General features: G+C 37.9%; 1 protein-coding gene and 1 long non-coding RNA gene across 3 annotated transcripts in view; one reads left to right on the top strand and one right to left on the bottom strand.

Moving 5' to 3' along the window:
- Positions 1 to 14752, top strand: part of ST6GALNAC3 (ST6 N-acetylgalactosaminide alpha-2,6-sialyltransferase 3) — a 577918-nt gene that overhangs the window by 534223 nt on the left and 28943 nt on the right. The window lies entirely within an intron of this gene.
- The window catches only part of LOC118524578 (uncharacterized), a 175623-nt gene continuing 168144 nt past the window's right edge, over positions 7274 to 14752 (bottom strand). Inside the window, exon 3 of the long non-coding RNA XR_004911725.2 lies at positions 7274 to 7701. This is a non-coding gene — a long non-coding RNA (uncharacterized LOC118524578). The remainder of the gene's footprint in view (positions 7702 to 14752) is intronic.

Raw genomic sequence — 14752 nt, 5'->3', positions numbered from 1 at the left:
CAATATACAGTAACAGTCACCTTACAGGCAATTCAGTGGCACTAAATTCATATCTTTCAATAGTTACCCTGAATGTAAATGGGCTAAATGCCCCAATCAAAAGACACAGGGTATCACATTGGATAAAAAAAACAAGACCCATCGATATGCTGTCTGCAAGAGGCTCATTTTAGACCCAAAGACACCCCCAGATTGAAAGTGAGGAGGTGGAAAACCATTTACCAAGCTAATGGACACCAAAAGAAAGCTGGGGTGGCAATCCTTATATCAGACAAATTAGATTTTAAACCAAAGACTGTAATAAGAGATGAGGAAGGACACTATATCCTACTTAAAGGGTCTATCCAAAAAGAAGATCTAACAATTGTAAATATCTATGCCCCTAACATGGGAGCAGCCAATTATATAAGCCAATTAATAACAAAAGCAAAGAAACACATCGACAGCAATACAGTAATAGTGGGGGACTTTAACACCCCCCTCACTGAAATGGACAGATCATCTAAGCAGAACATCAACAAGGAAATAAAGACTTTAAATGACACACTGGACCAAATGGACTTCACAGATATATTCAAAACATTCCATCCCAAAGCAACAGAATACACATTCTTCTCAAGTGCCCATGGAACATTCTCCAGAGTAGATCACATCCTAGGTCACAAATTGGGTCTCAACCAGTACCAAAAGATTGGGATCATTCCCTGCATATTTTCAGACCACAATGCTTTGAAACTAGGACTCAATCACAAGAGGAAAGTCAGAAAGAACTCAAATACATGGAGGCTAAAGAGCATCCTACTAAAGAATGAATGGGTCAACCAGGAAATTAAAGAAGAATTTAAAAATATCATGGAAACAAATGAAAATGAAAACACAACTGTTCAATATCTTTCAGATGCAGCAAAGGCAGTCCTAAGAGGAAAGTATATAGCAATACAAGCCTTTCTCAAGAAACAAGAAAGGTCTCAAATACACAACCTAACCCTACACCTAAAGGAGCTGGACAAAGAACAGCAAATAAAGCCTAAACCCAGCAGGAGAAGAGAAATAATAAAGATCAGAGCAGAAATCAATGAAATAGAAACCAAAAAACAGTAGAACAGATCGACGAAACTAGGAGCTGGTTCTTTGAAAGAATTAACAAGATTGATAAACCCCTGGACAGACTGATCAAAAAGAAAAGAGAAATGACCCAAATCAACAAAATCATGAATGAAAGAGGAGAGATCACAACCAACACCAAAGAAATACAAACAATTATAAGAACATATTTTGAGCAACTATATGCCAGCAAATTAGATAATCTGGGAGAAATGGATGCATTCCTAGAGATGTATCAACTACCAAAACTGAACCAGGAAGAAATAGAAAACCTGAACAGACCTATAACCACTAAGGAAATTGAAGCAGTCATCAAAAATCTCCCAACAAACAAAAGCCCAGGGCCAGATGGCTTCCCAGGGGAATTCTACCAAACATTTCGAGAATTAATACCTATTCTTCTGAAACTGTTCCAAAAAATAGAAATGGAAGGAAAACTTCCAAAGCCCTTTTATGAGGCCACCATTACCTTGATCCCCAAACCAGACAAAGACCCCATCAAAAAGGAGAATTACAGACCAATATCCTTGATGAACACGGATGCAAAAATTCTCACCAAAATACTAGCCAATAGGATCCAATGGTACATTAAAAGGATTATTCACCACGACCAAGTGGGATTTATCCCTGGGCTGCAAGGTTGGTTCAACATCTGCAAATCAATCAATGTGATACAATACATTAATAAAAGAAAGAACAAGAACCATATGATCCTCTCAATAGATGCAGAAAAAGCATTTGACAAAGTACAGACCCTTTCTTGATCAAAACTCTTCAGAGTATAGGCATAGAGGGTACATACCCCAATATCATAAAAGCCATCTATGAAAAACCCACAGCGAATATCATTCTCAATGGGGAAAAACTGAGAGCTTTCCCCCTAAGGTCAGGAACACGGCAGGGATGTCCACTATCACCACTGCTATTCAACATAGTATTAGAAGTCCTAGCCACAGCAATCAGACAACAAAAAGAAATAAAAGGCATCCAAATCGGCAAAAAAAGAAGTCAAACTCTCACTCTTTGCAGACGATATGATACTTTATGTGGAAAACCCAAAAGATTCCACCCCAAAACTGCTAGAACTCATACAGAAATTCAGTAAAGTGGCAGGATATAAAATCAATGCACAGAAATCAGTGGCATTCCTATACACCAACAATAAAACAGAAGAAAGAGAAATTAAGGAGTCGATCCCATTTACAATTGCACCCAAAACCATAAGATACCTAGGAATAAATCTAACCAAGAGGCAAAGAATCGGTACTCAGAAAACTATAAAATACTCATGAAAGAAATTGAGGAAGACACAAAGAAATGGAAAAACGTTCCATGTTCATGGATTGGAAGAACAAGTATTGTGAAGATGTCAATGCTACCTAGAGCAATCTACACCTTTAATGCAATCCCTATCAAAATACCATCCACTTTTTTCAAAGAAATGGAACAAATAATCCTAAAATTTGTATGGAACCAGAAAAGTCCCCGAATAGCCAGAGGAATGTTGAAAAAGAAAAGCAAAGCTGGCAGCATCCCAATTCTGGACTTCCAGCTCTATTACAAAGCTGTCATCATCAAGACAGTATGGTACTGGCACAAAAACAGACACATAGATCAATGGAACAGAATAGAGAGCCCAGAAATGGACCCTCAACTCTATGGTCAACTAATCTTCGACAAAGCAGGAAAGAATGTCCAATGGAAAAAGGACAGTCTCTTCAACAAATGGTGTTGGGAAAATTGGACAGCTACATGCAGAAGAATGAAACTGGACCATTTCCTTCCACCACACACAAAAATAGACTCAAAATGGTTGAAAGACCTAAATGTGAGACAGGAGTCCATCAAAATCCTAAAGGAGAACACAGGCAGCAACCTCTTCGACCTCTGTTGCAGCAACTTCTTCCTAGAAACATCGCCAAAGGCAAGGGAAGCAAGGGCAAAAATGAACTATTGGGATTTCATCAAGATAAAAAGCTTTTGCAGAGCAAAAGAAACAGTTAACAAAATTAAAAGACAACCGACAGAATGGGAGAAGATATTTGCAAATGACATATCAGATCAAGGGCTAGTATCCAAAATCTATAAAGAACTTATCAAACTCAACACCCAAAGAACAAAAAATCCAATCAAGAAATGGGCAGAAGACATGAACAGACATTTTTCCAAAGAAGACATCCAAATGGCCAACAGACACATGAAAAAGTGCTCAACATCGCTCAGCATCAGGGAAATCCAAATCAAAACCTCAATGAGATACCACCTCACACCAGTCAGAATGGCTAAAATTAACAAGTCAGGAAGCAACAGATGTTGGCGGGGATGCGAAGAAAGGGGAACCCTCCTACACTGTTGGTGGGAATGCAAGCTGGTGAAGCCACTCTGGAAAACAGTATGGAGGTTCCTCAAAAAGTTGAAAATAGAGCTACTGTATGACCCAGCAATTGCACTACTGGGTATTTACCCCGAAGATACAAATGTAGTGATCTGAAGGAGTATGCACACCCCAATGTTTATAGCAGCAATGTCCACAATAGCCAAACTATGGAAAGAGCCAAGATGTCCATCGACAGATGAAAAGATAAAGAAGATGTGGTATATATATATATACAATGGAATATTATGCAGCCATCAAAAGGAATGAAATCGTGCCATTTGCAATGACATGTATGGAACTGGAGGGTATCATGCTGAGCGAAATAAGTCAATCAGAGAAAGACATGTATCATATGCTCTCACTAATATGAGGAATTCTTAATCTCAGGAAACAAACAGGGTTGCTGGAGTGGTGGGGGGTGGGTGGGATGGGGTGGCTGGGTGATGGACATTGGGGATGGTATGTGCTATGGTGAGTGCTGCGAATTGTGTAAGACTGTGAATCACAGACCTGTACCTCTGAAACAAATAATGCATTATATCTTAAAAAAAAAAAAATGAAGAAGATAGCAGGAAGGGAAGAATGAAGGGGGGGAAATCGGAGCAGGAGACGAACCATGAGAGACTATGGACTCTTAGAAACAAACTGAGGGTTCTAGAGAGGAGGGGGGTGGGGGGATGGGTTAGCCTGGTGATGGGTATTAAAGAGGGCACATACTGCATGGAGCACTGGGTGTTATACGCAAACAATGAATCGTGGAACACTACATCAAAAACTAATGATATATGGTGATTAACGTAACATAATAAAAAAAGACATCATCAGAATACATTTAACTCCAATAGAAAAAGAAGAAAACAAATAAAACAAACCAAAACAAACAAACAAAAAACCCTCTTTCAAGGAAAGCAATATGACCCAGAATCAAATTATTTCTATAGTTTCTCATATGCAAAATCTAAATATTTAAAAAATAAAAATCTATTAAACAAAGAAGTGGAAAGGATCAACAAGGAAAATAGCAGACATCAGAAATGAACTTATGGGAAATAAAATATTGGAGTTATCATACATAAAGCAAAAATAACTGTGTCTAATCTTTTTTAAAAAATATATGGCAAGATTAATAATTCAGCAGATAACCAAAATATCAAATAAAAGTTCTACCACAGAAAACTTCAAAAACAAAATAAGAACTCAAGAGACGGGTTCAACTGTAGACTAGATATAGCCAAAGAGAGGACTAAACTAGAAGATAGGTCAGTAGTAAATATCCAGGCTGAAGCACAAGAAAAAGAGTAATACACATGTAACTGAAGCCTAACAAAGAGAAGATTTGAAAATAAATGGCCAAGAAATTTTCTAAACAAAAAAGACATCAAGCCACAGATTCAAAAAGTACTTTATACTCCAAGAAGGACAAATACAAAGAAAGCAACACTTAAACATTTCATAATATAACTGGAAAAAAACAAAACAAAGAGAAAAGCTTAAAAGCAGCCAAAGGAAAAAAAGGACACATTAATTTCAAAAGAGCAAAAATAATACTGACAGGTGGCTTCTCAATAGAAATAATGACACCAGAGGATAATTCAATGCCATCTTCAAAACTGCCAACCTTAAACTTTATAACCAGGGATAGTATCCTATAAGAATGGAGTAAAAACAAAGGCATTTTCTCATAAATGAATTTGTCACCGGTAAATCTGGGCTGAAATAAATAGGACAGTATTTCTTAAGATGGAAGATAGAAGTCTATCAGAAATGGAAACACAGAGGTGCAAGAAGTAAGAAAGAGCAATAGAGGGGTGCCTGACTGATTCAGTTGGTAAAGCATGCAACTCTTGATTTCAAGAGTTGTGAGTTCAAGCCCCATGTTGGGTGTAGAGATTACTTAGAAACAAAATCTTTTTAAAAAAGGCAATAAAATGGATAAATATGTAAGTAATGAATATTGATGGCATAAAACAATAATAATAATCAGTTTGTAGAGTTTGAAATATTTGTTAAATAGAAATAAATGACACAATAACTAATAAACATAGAAAGGGTAAAGTTAAAGTTTTCTAAATACCTTATATGGTCCAGGAAATGGTAAAAGTACACACTTAAATTAGTCATGCATTCTGGGATTAGAGCCCTATTCTGAAATGCAACCCAGTTGTAAACTCCTCCCAGGGCAGTTCCCTGGAGCTGCTTTCAGCAACCCTCACATTCTTTGGGCAGACCCACCTGTGGTACAACTCAGAAATCCACCAGACACTGAGAGCATGTGCTGCCAGAAAGCTCCACCACCAGGTCCTGAGTTCTCCAGATGCAACTCTTTAGGAAAGGACGAGTCCCCAAATTCAGATTAGAGTTAGCTTGGGCATAGGTGATTCGGAATGCTGATTTTCCTAGAAGAGGCTCTCTATTTGGTCAGTTTTTCTCATCCTTTCCCCATTTCACCCTCAGTTCCTTCTCCCCACTCTTTCCTCACGGGAGTTCCTGGCAGACAAGTGCCATGACTTCCCTTCAGAATATGGAAGGAAATCTGTATGGAGAGGAGGAAATGAGCCTTCAGTTAGTGTAAGAGAGTGATAGAGGCTCTCTGAGAAAAGGTGATGAATATAGGAGATTTTGAAGCACAAGGTCCAAGTTTTTTGATCTGGGAGGGGTTATACAGGTGTTCACTTTTTAATTTATTAAATATACCCTTAGAGTTCCTGTACTTTTTGTATGTCTATCATATTTGACAATAAAATGCATGTTTAAAAAAGAGTGTAGAGGAGTTTGTTATTTTTTTTATAATAATCTGGACGTGTTAAAAAGGAAGATCTAGAGGAAGAAGACAGTTGACAGAAGTAAGAGATGGGAAAGATACGTGATGGGGCTGGAGGAAGAGAGGGACAATTAATAAGTAATATTAAAGGGAGCAAGAATTGAAGACTGTCTGTTATTTCAAGCATAAAATCTATGGAGTTCTTTCTTTTAATCCTCAGTCAGCTTTGTGAGGTAAGTGCTATTATTTTCCCCCTTTACAGATGAAGAAAGTAAGGTTCAGAGAAGTTAAATAAGTGGCTCAAGATCAGACAGCTAAGAAGCAACTAAGCAGAATTTTATTCCATGCCTGACTGTCTGTGAAGGCTGAACTCTTTTCAGTTTATTTCAGGAAGCATAAGGTCTAGAGGGAGAGGTGAGGAAGCACCTGGAGAGAGAGAAGAATCAAACTAGAACTTTAACACAAAGTTGTTTTAACAGGCCAGTGCACCATAGTTTGGACTCCAGGGCATCCCTAGGGCTTCGGATCACTTCAAGTGATAGTGCTCCTGCTCCAAAGGCTCAGCCTTGTTGGAGTCTAGAAACTCTTACCATCATGTGACCACAAGGACACTGCAATAGGTAAGGGATAGAAGAAGCATCAAAGGGGATGAGAACTGCAGTCAGTTGAGAATAATGCTCAACAGGTAAGCAAAGTGAAAGGGGGACTGGGGAGATATTAGGAAGCCAAGAAAAACTGTAGAATATAGGGTCAAAAATACAGGTATTAATGGTCAATTAGGCACACGGAAAGAAACCCTTACGTAATTCCTCAAGTAGTAACCATCATCCATTATCAGCTCTTGTGTGCACTTGGATGAGCTGGCTCTTATTAAAGACCAGAGGTGGAGCACAACAGCACAATAGTAACAGTTCTCGTTACTGCCTCTGTATTCAGCCCCGCCCCCCACCCCACCCACTACTACTGATCTCTTGGTTTAATGCTTTTTTTCAGGATTATATTTCCTTTATGTTCCTTGAACCCACCAGGAAGCTTTGAGGAACCCCATCCTTGCACAGTCACAAGGCAATGACCTTACTGGTCACATCTCTCTTCTTGGTCTTGCTCATCTTACTAGCTATTCATTGAGCTGACCAGTTGGTAGTCACGGTAGACTACAGCTGCACTGGCTATTTCATGTTTCTGATCTGACTGATATCCACAGGAATTTCTGATGGCATCCCATGAATTCTTCTTTGGTTGGCAAGTCATCTACTGGTCTGCTTTTAGAACACTGTCTTGTCTCAAGTTTTGAGTAGGCAGGAAGAACTTCCAGAGAACATATCATGACGAAGCTAGCTCCTCTGGAAACCATGGATCCTCTCTTTTATGATTCCATCTTGCTTTTTTCCTTTAAACCTTCTTGTTTGTCAGATCTTCCTGTCAGCAATTGAAGTTATGCCTCTAATCACACCAAAGCCTGTAGGAAATAGATTATAACAGTCAGGAGAACAGTCAGGAGAGCAGTGGTTAAAAGCTTAGGCTCTGGAATCAGATGTTTCTAAATCCTGGCTCCAACTTACTAAGTGTGTGACCTTGAAGAAAACACTAATGATAATGAAGGTGGTACTTATCTATCATGTAGTGGGTACTTACTTTGTGGTAGGCATTGTAGCTAAGAACGTTTCACATCATATCTCACTTAACACTAACAACAACTCAGGGGAATCCAATACACACGCACATTGTCAGATGAGGTATCTGAGGCTTTTCAGATTTCACTACACATAAAGTGTATGACTTTGGGCAAGTTACTTAATCTCTTCAAGCCTCACGTACAAAGCTAAAATATCTAATTTCTGTAGCTATTGACATGATTAAAGGAGTTGATACATATAAAGAACTTAGCCTATGGTGAGTCCAATAGTATTCTGCCAATACTATTATTATTACCCTTCACACTACCATATGTAAATCATTTATATATGTATGAAGAAACCAAAAAAGTTAACTGGCCAATTATATCCAAGAGATACAACCAAATTGAATTGCTCACAGTAAAGTATTCATTTTGGTGAGAGTTGACAATATCCATTTCAATTTGTGCTATGAAAGCAAAATTGAATATATAAACATATGGGTTGAGGCATCTGGTTAAAGATAAGCAAATAATCTAGGATCACTTCTCAGATACCAGAAATGTCCCTGGCTCACCAGTGATACTTAGGCAGACAGATGTGCCTTCCCACCTGCTTCCTCACCCTTACCTCCACACCCAACTATTTGAGGAAATTCTAGGTGCCATAGCCCTCAGCCCACTTTATAGCCTATACCATGTTATATCAAGCAACTCAAGCTCAGCTTTCCCATTGAAGACCATGCAAATGTAGCCTTGCTTAGTGATGCCTTTTGTTTATCACGCTGGACATCTATGGCCTCGTGACTCCAGAGTGAAGAATCACTGTAGTCACTATTCATTTCCATCTATCATGACACTTCAAAGAGATGTCCTTCACAATGACACCATCCTATTCTAATGCTTTACACAGTGTATTCTTTTGACTTATTAATAATTTGACTGATGATGATAAAAGATGTCCTGAAATTTAGCTTGCCTGTCTATGGTCCCACATTCTGGTAATTCCAATGATATCCAGATGTTTTTCTGCCCTTTCCACCTCCAAACACTCACAAGGGAAAACCAAAACATTCTTTATTTTATCTTTTGCTGTTGATAGTGTGTTATTTACAGAAAAGATGATTAGTTCCAGGTTTTCATGTGGTTTCTGTTTCCAAACTCTTAAATTTGTCATAAAAAAAAAAACAACACTAAATAATATTGACCAGTACACATGCCTAAAATAGCTTTCCCCACCTATAAATGACAAAAGTAAATTAAAGCCCTCTGACCTTTCTTGTGATATGGACATGAAATATATAGTTTTAATAATAAAATTTAAAAATAATTAAAGACTTCTTCTGACCAGGACCAGGAAAGGCTGGATTCACCTTTCTGCCTGAAACTACCAAGAAAATAAAATACGCAAAACATAGGTTTTCAAGATTCTGAACATCAGGCAACAAAGAACAGTAATTTCTGAGAAATGAGAAACACATGAGGTAAGCTTTATCACTGTCCCAGCTTACTACTTGAAAGAGTTTCCAGGCCGTTTCTCAGGAAGAGGGAACCCAAACAAATTCTGTTGGTTACCCTGAGTAAAGAAGAAGAAGCTGGTATTCTAGAGAGACCAAGGTGATGCGAGTTGGCAAGATAAAGTACCAGGCAGGAAAAAAGCACAGATGGAGAATTGTGTGATTTGCAGAGGGTCCCCCTAGAGTCTCCAGATGCTTGTCAGCATACACTTTTGAGGCCAGGGAACTCACTGCCTAAAAGGATTAGAGGGAACAATTACCAGGGTTCACACCAGGCCAGGAATAGTGGCCATTTTCATCAGCAAGCCTGGAAAACCTCATCATTTACGGAGTGCTGGGTACAGTTTTCAGAAAGTTTTTGACTGAGTATGAAGAATAATTAGACCTACCCTGAATACTGCGCTGGTCGCCCCTAACAAGTTTTAAGAACAAGTTGAAAGGATTAAACTGCTTCTAAGTAACTTAACAAAACAAAGCTCAAGACTATTTATAAAAAAAAGATATCCAGTACCCAACAAAGTAAAATTTATAACAACCAATAAAAAATGACTAGGAATGCAAAGAAGCAGGAAAATATGAAGAAAAATCAATCAATTAAAATCAATATAGAATTGACACAGATACTGGAATTAGCTGGCAAGGATATTGAAACAATTCTTATAACAGTTTGAATATGCTCAAAAAAGTTAAGTAAAGACATGTAATATATGTAAAAGACTCATTAAATTTCTAGACATGAAAATTGCAATGTATGAGATTAAAGATACTGGATGAAATTAACAGCAGATAATTGAGAAAGAAAAAAACTAGTAAACTTGAAGACATAGAATCTATATAAATAGAATCTGAAGCAATAGAATCTACCCAAAGTGAAACACAGAGAAAAAACACAAGGAAAAGGGTGTTCAGGATAGGTCTCATTGGGAAGATGACTTTTAGGCAAAAATTTGAAGAAGAAAGAACATTGCCACGTGGATATCCAGAGGAAGACTACTCCAGGCATTATTGGAAATCATGGGTCTTGAGATAATGATTGTCAAGTAGTTAACACAGTATTTAGCATTCAATAAGCACTCAGAAGATGAAAGTTATCATTGCTGCTACTGTTGTTGTCCTTGTTAAACATTGGCAGTCTGGGGCAAAGAAGGGGAAGGGAACTCATGTATATAAGGGCTTCCTTTTTCCGGGTGCTCCTCTAGGCATTTTCATATATATATTATCTCATGGAATCCTCACAACAACCCTGTAATATGGGTAATTCCATTTTATAAATAACAGAGCAGAGCCTTTGAAGAGTTGAGATATTTGTGCAAGGTCACCAAGAGACCAAGAGAGAAACATGATTGGACCTCAGGATTCTCGGACTTTAAATCTTAGATACTTTGCACTACTCTGCATTGCCCACTGCCACACATGGAATCTGGGGACTTGGGAAAGTTAAATGTCCCAAGCTCCCACACATCTCTGTTTTTCCCAGGAGTCACAAATTCAAATGGAGCTGCCATGATAAGTGATGTGGGAAATGGTGGGAAAATAAAATAATCTAGAAGTTATGAAAAAACAGTATAGCAGTATGGAAATTCCTCAAAAAATTGATCATTAGATTACAATATGATCCAGCAACTCTACCTCTGGGTATACACTCAAAAGAAGAGAAAGAAGGGACTCAAATAGAGGTTTGTACAGCCATGTTCATAACCGCATTATTCACAATAACCAAAAGGTAAAAGCAACCCAAGTGTCCATTGATGAATGGATAAACAAAATGTGGTATAGACATGCAACGCAATATTATTCAGCCTTAAAAAGGAATTGAATTTGACACAAGCTACAACATGGACGAACCCTAAAGACATGCTAAATGAAATAAGCCAGCCACAAAGGAAAAAAATTATGATTCCTCTTATATGAGGTTCTTAGAATAATCAAATTCATAGAAAGAAGTAAAATGGTGGTTGCTAGGGGTTGGTGGAAGGAAGAAAGGGGAATAGTGTTTAATGGATAAAGAGTTGTGGATGGGGAATATGAAAAAGTTCTGGAGATGGATGGTGGTGATGGTTGCCCAACAATGTGAATGTACTTAATGATACAGTATTGTACATTTAAAATGGTTAAAATGGTGAATGTTATGTTGTATATACTTACCAGAATAAACACATACATATTCGAAAACCCAGTAGCCTATTATAACATTTGTGTTCACCTTCACAGATCTGCAGGTATGCTAGGGTTTGTATGGAATTCAGCTGGTCTTGGCTCCAGCCAAAGAGAAATCCATTTTTCCTTTCATACTTTTTGGACTAGCAGCTCCCTAGGACATGCTTTTCTTGTGGTGAATGACAAAAGCATAAGGGAATGAGAGTACAAGCACATGATGCCTCTTAAAGCCTTGGCTTTGAGCTGGCCCACTTTCACTTCTGCCAACATTTCACTGGACAAAACAAGTTATATGGCTAAGTCCCACATCAGTGGAGCAGAGAAATATACTTTGGCTACTCTTGGAGAATATATTGCAAAAATCACATGCCAAAAGGTAGGGTTGTAAAAGTATAATATATGGAGGGTAAAGAATTGAGAACAAGAATCCAATCCATACACAGACATAAAAATATATTTATATAGTTTTACATAAAAGACATCATGCATGGCTAGTTCATTACTGATAAGTCACAGAATTGGAAAAACCTGGTTTCTAGTTTTAAAATTTCCAAACACTATAAAGTTTATTAATAAACTTAGATATAAAAGGAGGAATAAAACTTATAGCTTCTTTGACTTTTGGTAAAAATCTGAATTTTCTTTCATTTGCTATTTTGTACTTATGAGTTTCCTCAGAGACCAACAATACTCATGAATCAAAATAAACAGCAATACAAGTAACCTTGAAAGTCAATAAGAAACACTAGGAATGGGTGGTTTTAACTTTCCAGAACTCACAAAGATACATTAGCCATTTTGGGAGAGAAATGATTTTTAAACTCCATATGGCCTTAGATGAGATGGGCCATATAGAGAAAATGGGCTGTATTTTCAAAAGATTATAAAACTACAGTGCTCCATCCCAAGTGAAAGGACTAATCTTAAAAAAGAAAGAAAGAAAGAAAAAGGAAGAGTAGGAAAGGAGGTAGAAACACGATATTTTCTGTTTAAGGAGGGGACTTTTATAAAATGCTTCCATTTGCCCAAGGTCAGAAACAAAGAGAATCTCAGATCTAGTATATTCAAACCAAGCAAGATCTTCTTCAGGCCTGAAATATCTATTTTCCACTTAGATTATCAGACAGCAGGAGTTGGAAAAATAAATCTGTGTCATCAGATGACCATGTCCCTATTAAAATACATTGTACTGTATTGATAAAATGAAGTTCCAGATTGGGATCTGCTACAGGCCTGACCTTTACCCTGAGGGGTATTTTTGGTAGTGATATAATTTCACAACAGTGGTGGTGCAACCCTTTATCTTCTCAATGCTTTGGACACAAAGACCATGGGATTAATTATATACTGTGAACAACAATTCATGAATATTTAACACACTCATCTATACTTAATGAATAAATTTGCATTTTGACACTATTATTTAATGTGCTTTAAGGAAATACTGCTCATTACCTTTCAATTTTGTAGATTAGTTGAATGTAATCAGAATGATAAGGCAGGAGAGATACAGTATTATTTAAATAACATTGTTTTTTATGACTGCTTCTGCTTCCAAGGGTTCCCCCCACCCTTTTCTTTTAAGCAAGTGGGTTTATTTTATTCTATTCTGGTTGTTTTGTCTTAATCATTTTGCCTCCATGCTCCTTGCAGAAGGGAATTTCTTTAGATTCATGGAAAAACAATGCAAATTAAATAATCAGTGTTTTGCTTCCCTCTGTGTGTTTTGTCGCAGGGCATTCTCTCACACAAAATGTCCCCATGCAATTGGCAGTAATTGTGTCCTGGGTGGGCGGGCTCAGCGAGGTGGCCACAACCTGCACAGCTCGCAGAGGGAGCTGCGCAACCCGTGGCCATGAGCGGAGGTCTGCAGCAGACCTAGGAAAAGTAAAACCCCAAGGAATCGGGGCTGAGAAAAACTGGCCAACTGGAGAGGATGCTGTCCGAGATAAGCTATCCTGTTTGTTTTTAATCTTTGGCTCATGGTGAGGGGCTTTTTCTCATAAGCAATGGATCTTCTGTTTGCAAGGTGGGCACCTAACCTACATATCCACTTTCGGGAGTTTGGGTGTGAGAACGGACCCCTAGCAATCCCATCTGCATGAATGGTCCATGCGAAAGGGACATTCTAAAAGGAAAGAGACTTTGAGGCCAACAGCCAGGCTCTTGGGAATCAGACTTAAGACTGCCCAACTAAGATGAAGGAAAAAGTGGACGAGAATAGGAGGAACAGAAAAGAAAATCCAGATGCCAGACACTGAGCTAATGCTTACACATATAATTGCTTTTAATCTTTACCTTATGAGATCACTGTCATTGCTGCACCACCACCACCATCATCATCTTCACCACTCTATGAAAATGAAACTGAAAATTAGTTCACCACATCAAAACACAGGAAAGAGAAAGAAAGAAAAGAAAGAAAGAAAGAAAGAAAGAAAGAAAGAAAGAAAGAAAGAAAGAAAGAAAGAAAGAAAGAAAAAGAAAGAAAGAAAGAAAAAGAAAGAAAGAAAGAAAAAGAAAAGCCCCAAACCAAAAAACAACAACAAAACCCCCTAGGATTTGAATCCAGGTCTGTTGGAACCTAAAATTCATGACTTCCACAGTTCTCAACTAATTGGGGTTTTAAAAGGCTTTGCTATCAAACAAATCAAATTCAGGGTTCAGTTGAAATATGGCTTCCTCAAGGAAACCTTCCTTGCTCCCCATTCCTTGTTGGGTTCTCTGTTAGTTACAGTGTGTGATTTTATATATATATATATGATATTTATATTCCTCCCCTTGCCTCCACACACTTGACTGTAACTCCAAGAAGGCAAGGACTCCTGTTCACTCACCATTCTAGCCCTAGCGCCTAGCAGAGTACCTGGCACAATGTAGCTATTCTCTATTTGTGTGTTACCGGTGTGTGTTTTTCTGTGCGTGCACACGTGCACCTGCGTTTCCTCATCTATAAAAATGTAGTGAAAAATACTTATGGTGAGAATTACATGAGCTAATTTATATAAGGTGACTATTACAGAACCTGAAAAATAGAATTATTTTTTTGCTGCTGGATTGTGTTTCTTTACCTGAGACACTATGGTGAAACTGAGTTATGTGAAATCCTGGAAGTTCTCTGGATATCACTTAAAAAATTAAGGACATTAGGAGAAGGAAGGGAAAAATGAAGGGGGTGAAATCGGAGGGAGAGATGAACCATGAGAGACTATGGACTCTGA

This window comes from Halichoerus grypus, chromosome 5 (genome assembly GCF_964656455.1).
Source record: "Halichoerus grypus chromosome 5, mHalGry1.hap1.1, whole genome shotgun sequence".
In the NCBI taxonomy this organism is placed as follows: Eukaryota; Metazoa; Chordata; class Mammalia; order Carnivora; family Phocidae; genus Halichoerus; species Halichoerus grypus.
This window is presented reverse-complemented; position numbering and strand designations above follow the sequence as displayed.